Source organism: Apaloderma vittatum, unplaced genomic scaffold (assembly GCF_000703405.1).
Source record: "Apaloderma vittatum isolate BGI_N311 unplaced genomic scaffold, ASM70340v1 scaffold16667, whole genome shotgun sequence".
Lineage (NCBI taxonomy): Eukaryota > Metazoa > Chordata > Aves > Trogoniformes > Trogonidae > Apaloderma > Apaloderma vittatum.
In genome coordinates, this window is record NW_009724681.1 from 1 (window position 1) to 6,754 (window position 6,754).

Sequence of the window (6,754 nt, forward strand, 5' to 3'; positions counted from 1 at the left end):
GAGGCGGCTCTGCGCCGTGGTCGTGGCACGGTGCTTTAACCCTGTGCCCTGGGCTTGCTGACTTACTGCTATAGCTGTCCCTTCCCCTGCCAGGAGTTGTCATGTTTTTATTCCACCCCTTGTTCCGGTGATTCTGTGTGGAAACATTTCCGTTTACTAAGCAGGCCTAAAAATATGGCTAAATGGAGGGTGAGCCGGGTGCCAGAGCCGCCTCGGGGAGGGTGCAGGAGGACGAGGGCAGTTGGATTGGCTCAGGCTGTCCCGGAGCAGCAAACTCCGTGCGGGTGAGAGGGAGCTGTGCTGGGGAAGGGGAGGCTGGAACTCCCTGTGCCCGCTGCTCGGCAAAAACTAGCACCTTGCAGCTACATCTGACAGGCAGCAAATGGCATAGGGGAGGAAAGAGTAGCTCCTTAAACTCAACTTTACTGTCGGAGGAAATGCTGCTGGACCTTAGGCTGCGTTTTTCTTTCTATTTCCCCCTACCCACCCCACCTCGGTCTTAATGCACAGTGAAAAATTACTTACTGAGCTGAAAGGGATGTAGAGGAAGGAGGTGTGAAGATTAGAAAGCATTCCTTCTGTTTTCATTAAAACGTTTATAAATATGGAGAGTACTCTTCCATGATTTTGCTAAGTTGTTCCTTCAGCACTTCTAATGAAAAGTAATTTGCACTCTGTCATGTATACTGGGTGGCACAAAGGTGACAACTAACTTTCTTCCAAATGCTGGTGTGGTATTTAAGTTAACTTGCATGTATTTAAGTTAAATTAGGTCTCCTCAGTATCTGGAAAATTCTCCCAAATTATAACTGCTTTGTAATGTAATAAATTAACCACTTTGTAATGTAATAAATTAACCACTGTTAAGAAGACTTGCATTGCTTTGGAACATGGCATGACCCTTTCTTCTTCTGTGGGATTCCTGATGGAGGGGCTGGATTTACTCGTAATGCTGGGGAACAATTGGAAAAAATGCCAACAAATGTGAAAGCTCACAGCTGATACCAGCAATTTTTACTCTTGCAGATTTCTCTGTTTTCAAATACATATGGTTGAGCGTGGAGATGAGAGGACTTTAGCCGCCTCTATTCCATTCAGGTTTACTTGTGCAGCGTATGAATCCGTGCCGCGGGGTAGAGTGGTCCAGCTTTCCTCTGACTCCAAAAGCCTTGCAGGTTGCCTGGCGTACTAAAACACCAGCTGCTTTTGCGTGTCTTTTCTTACCCGTGTAAGCCTGTACCACAGGGCATTGGTGAGGGGAGTAGTCAGAGGTCTACGGCTCCTACCTTTTCCTCAGAGACAACCTTTCCAAAGTAAGGCGCCAGGCACACTCCGCGCTCTCTTGTCACACAACAGCGCCATTCCCCGTTTGTTTACAGAGCCATATCTGCAGCTCTGCAGCCATGAAGTTATTATTTCATTACATCTAACACGTTTGGAAGTGGCAGAGATGTGTTAGACCAAACTAGAGGCAATTAACTTGTGAAATAAAGACGTTAAATTCAGGGTGGAATCAAAGAAGAATGGAAACATTCTAGTGTGGCTGATTTGAAGTTTTGCCTTACAAAACTTGTGTTGCTGATGGTAACTTGTGCTGATTGCACTCTGTATGATTGGAGTATTGAATAGAAACTTCCTATAACTTTCCACTGAACAGCCAGGTTTGGTTTGTTGGTTTTTTTTCTGGTGGATTTTTCACCCAAAATAAAAAAGGCAAATAAAAAAGAATAGGAAAGAAAGTAAAGTATGCAAAATGGCCTCATTGTGATAGGTGGGACAGGTCCTTGAAACTCATTTCAGTTAAGTTTTTGAAACTGAGGTTCAAGTTCATAATGTCTTAATATTATGTTTTTAAGGTTATATGTAAAACGTGACATCACTCATAAATTAATAAAGCTATTGAAACTTACTTTCATATCAGTTTTAGCTTAAGTACCTGTACAAATCAGCAAATGAAGGTCGGAGACTGCAATTTAGAAGAGTGAAGTTTTCCAGAGCAGGAGTAGGCCAGGATGGGCTGTGGCAAAGTCAGCATGTGAATGTTAAAGTTTGTGTGGACAGTGACTGACAGAAATCTTGACGGCAATGGCTTTTTCCACCCGTTTTTAACAACAGAATTGGTTGATATTTTAAAATTTTTAAATCAGGAAAGCCAGGTGCGAGAAGAGCGTAGTAGCAGCCCCTTACAAGGTGGAGATCACAGTTTCAACTATTTTTAAAGGTTTTGAAGCTGTTTAGTGCACTAGGGAAAAATGCTTTCCAGGGCAACAAGAATCATATTATCATTTAAAGAGTTTTTATCCTACATTAAAAATAGTTGGCTATTTTTAAGGCCAAAGGAGCAGCCAAAAACCTTATCCAGCCTTTTAAAAGATAGCAGCCTGGCAGTCCTGTAGAGTATGTGCTTGTGGTTCTGATCCCACAGGAAGATTAAGGTGAAGTAAAGCAAGATTCGGTTTTCTGGTGAAGTTAAGCAAAATGCACCTCTCTTGGCTGTGTAGACCTTGCAGAAATTACTAATAGCAAACACGGGAGTTACTCCATGGCTTCCAGAATGCAACACACATTACTTGGGCTTATTAATCTTCTTGATCTTTTTGGTTGTGAGTTGGTTTTTGTTTCATTTTGGTTTTTTTTTAATTATTATTAAAAAGGTAACTAATGTGGATGAAATGAACAATTAGAAAAAGTACCTCATTAGGATTTTTTGGTGGTCAGACAACATCCTGGGAGATCAGTGCAGGAAGTGTTTAGCAACCTGTCTGTACCACTGGTGTAACGAGAGGGAGATGACTTCCAAAAATAGGCTCCCTGTGTGCCTAGCAGCGTGGATTAAATGTCCAGAGCCTAATATGTCTAAAGACAGCTGGTCTGTCCCAGAACCTCGAGAGGAACGGTGCTGGTTCGAGTGGAATTTATCTGCTTGTCTAAAACTTGAGCGCTGCAAACTTTGATTTCAAAACATCTCAGCTATTGGTGAGCTCCACAGTATGTGAAGATGACTAATGTAAAATTCTTGTCTTGGCAACATCAAAGATTGTAAATAGTGTCTTTCTTCAGCAGCAGATTTTGGGGTTCTGTTTTGAGATTAACTCGTCTGATTAATCCAGATCTTAATTTTGTTTTGGTGGTTTGACCCAAACTGAAGTGACTGAATTAATTACAAGTGTGTACCCTCAGTTGCACAGAGAAAAATGTCTTGGCCAGGAGGGAATAAACTTTCAGTTCCAAATACATACAGTATAATCAAAACAAAGCCTCACTAGCAAAGCAATGGCAAAAACAATGGTGCCTAGAAATAGTATTTCTAAAGCAGAAAAATAAAGTATCAGAAAATCTATTTTCTGTTAAGGCCAATTATAAAAAGCTGCCTTCATTATCTGGCAGAACCTTTTTAAGAAAATGTTTCTTTTGGGGGAGAAGCTTAGTCTTTGGGAGCGTGGAGCTGTGTGTGTGAGGTGCCGTTCGCATTGCTGCTTTGGTAGTTGCAATTGCGAGCTATTGTTTTGATGGAACATGAGGTTTCTTTAAATGTTTATCCAGATTTCATAATCAATCACCAGCATTTGAATAGCACGTGTTGTACGTTCTGCTGGTTTTATAAATCATCTTTTTATTTTGTAGCACTGCTTTGAGACTTCAAGCCATAATTTCCTAGTTAATAGTCGTATCTTTAGGTGGCAGGTGCCGAAAAACACACTTGAAGATTGGAGAAGAGTGAGAAGTAATACAGTATGTTGCAAAATATGAAACACATCAGCTGGAATAACAGGAAGTTTCTGCAATTTTCTAGAGAAGGAGATTAAGGTAGTTAAAGAAGGGCCAAGGGTCTTTGAGGAGGAAAGGTCTCAACATCTTTGAACCAACAAAAAGCCTTTCCTTGAAGTTTGTCAAGTGCTTTGGGGCCTGTCTGGATGATAGATTTAACCTAGAAGTCATTTTCCTGGGCTTTGTTGTGAGTCCAGCCAGGTATGGCGTTACACTAGGGTTATCGTTTGTCCGGTATTTCTCTCTCCCCACCAGGCATAGCTTACCAACTTCTTGTCCGCTTCCCAGGGTGACTCGGCCTTCTTTGTACGTGAGCATAAGATCTTACATTGATTTCTTGAAAACATCACTCATACCATGTGAATGGAGCTCAGCCAGCTCAGTGAACACATCTTCTCATTGGGATGGTTCTGCAGGCTTGAAATCTGGGTCACATCGCGGTAATGAGATGTGCTGACGAAATGTGACTGGTATTACTTGTCTAAAAGAAAATTGAAGAAAACAGTTGTTCTTGGTTTCTCTTCCTGTGGATCTGCCTGCTGTGATCCGGCTTGTACATCCAGAAAGTTTTGGAAGAAATGACCCTGTTTTCTCAGCAGTGAGGTCGGCATTGTCTGAGCTGGTTGATAGTGGGACACTGGAGCGGCCTCGTACTACGACACCTCACAAATTCAAACCCAGGCATCACTTGTCACAGCTGTTAAATTTGGTGACAGTTCACAGCTTTGTTTGTGTTGGTCACATATCCATGTGTAGCTGCAACATAAACGCATGAATTGACACTCTTGCTCAAAATCTAAAAAAATAAAAAAAAGTAAAAAAAATTTACTGCCTTTTTGGTTTCCTGCAAAAAATGGTGCAAGAAATGCTGTGCAAGTACTGCAGGAATTGACTGCAGAAGTCTTTCAACAGTGTAATTTTTTTTTGTCAATTATCTCTTCTTATTGTTTGCCACTATTGTTCTTTTACCATCTTAAACTTTTTCCTGTATCAAAAAGCCTTAAACCCTGTAATTATATGTGCCTCACCTAATTTTTCTTTTAATAGTTTTGGGAAAAACAGATAAAACAATAGTAGCATATGTGGCAGGGAAATAAATCCTCCCTAACTGAAAATTTCGTGGAGGTATGCTCTCATTTAGAAATGAGTCATTCACAGGAATTTCTTTCCTGTAGGTACACGGTACCTGTGCCATGGAATAGCACCAGCACGGACAGGGTAGTGAGCCACACGGCTTAGGGAGGGAGACTCAGGAAAATGGGGAATTTATGGCGGCTGCAGCTCATTCAGCTGCTGCTTTTCAACAGTTTCTTCATTTCTTATTTTCCTGACTCACAAATTGTTTAATGAGAATTTCATTTAGTCCCTCATTGCCATGGTGGGTTTTTTTTGAAGAATGAGGTTTTTCTTTTTCTTTCTTTTTTTCTCCCAGCTTTCTGGGTTCATTATAAATATAGAAGGAATTTGAAGTTTGAATTATGTATATGATGCAGAAACATGGCTTGAGTTTTTAAACATTGAGTATGTTTGCTGTGAATGTATTTAGTTGACTTTGGGTTCGTGATACTTCACCAATTTTCATGATGAGAAGGAATTAGACTACGGCAAAAACTGTGGATTTTGAGCTACAAGCTCCTAGAAGAGAATCTGCTGGGTAAAAAAAAAAAAGAGAATTAAAGTACAGAAATTGCTTAGGACTGTTCTGTGTGAGCCCACGTGCAGCCCACGGCACGGCAGTTTGCCTCCCTGGTACGGCCTCGGTCCTGCCCAAACGCCGGTGGTGAAATCCTGAGCACACGGGTTTGCGGAAGGAAACGCAGGTGCGTGTTCAGGCTTGAGTATTTTGACTGGCGAGAGTATGTTAAGTATTGTAGTCTGGTTTGTGCTTGTTTCAGAAGAGAAGCACGAATAGGATTCAGGTAAAAACTGCCAAATGTGTCGAGCCGTTAGGAAAGCAAACTTCCGTCATGGAGAGAGGGTTGTAGGTCCATTTGAGATATTTATAACCCCAGGCTTGATACCCAGGATGTGAAATGAGCTGAAGAACTCTCTGGCAATAGTGAGCAAAGGAATTGAATTCTTCCTTACGGGATAAATACAGGCTTAGCGTCAACAGACATTAAATTGATTCGTCTTTTGTCAGTCTAGTATTTGGTTCAGTTCTAGAAAAATCAGGAAACTTGTAGTATAGCAAATTTTAAGTAACATTTGCATTCTCAAATTGGAATTTCAGCAGCGTCCATCTTTTTTCAGTGCTTTGTAATTTTGTCTAGTTACTTTTTACACATATTTGTTTTTAGTGAAGTTCTGTCGAATGCCTACCTAGGACGTGGCAGCCATCTTCGATTTCTTGCCAGAGTGTCTGAAGAGACTGCTGGTAAAGTCACATTGCAGGATGTTTTCCAGTTTTTCAGATGTATAAGTAATACTGTAACAAATGTGGTTCACGTCTTTGAATATACTAAATTCCATGACGTTTTAGTGTTCATTTACTTAATTCTCAGTTTCCCAGGGTAAACGGTTATCCACCATCAATCAAAAACTTTGATTAGTTCAGTGTAACTCTTACTTGTCAGAGTTTTTTGAACTAGGCAAATGAGAATTAAGAATCTCCCTTGTGTGTGTGTTTATATACTGAACATATCTGTATTTCAGGGACACCTGACCATTTCAGTTCTGTGCAGTACACCCCTTCAGAGGGTTCACGGCGCAGATGGTTGGGAATGGGTTTCCGTAACTACGTTGACTGGAGACCACAGTAACGAGTGGCACAAAAGCATCACTGTATAAAAAGGCTTAAGAACAGCAGTGCTCAGCCTCCGGCTTTGGTGTGTCCCCTTGTTCTCGACAGAGGGACCTGGACAGGCTGGGTTGATGGGCTGAGGCCGGCTATGTGTCAGGTACAACAAGGCCAAGATTTGGATCCTGCCCTTGGGTCACATCAACCCCTGGCAGAGCTACGGCCTTGGGGTGGAGTGGCTGGGGG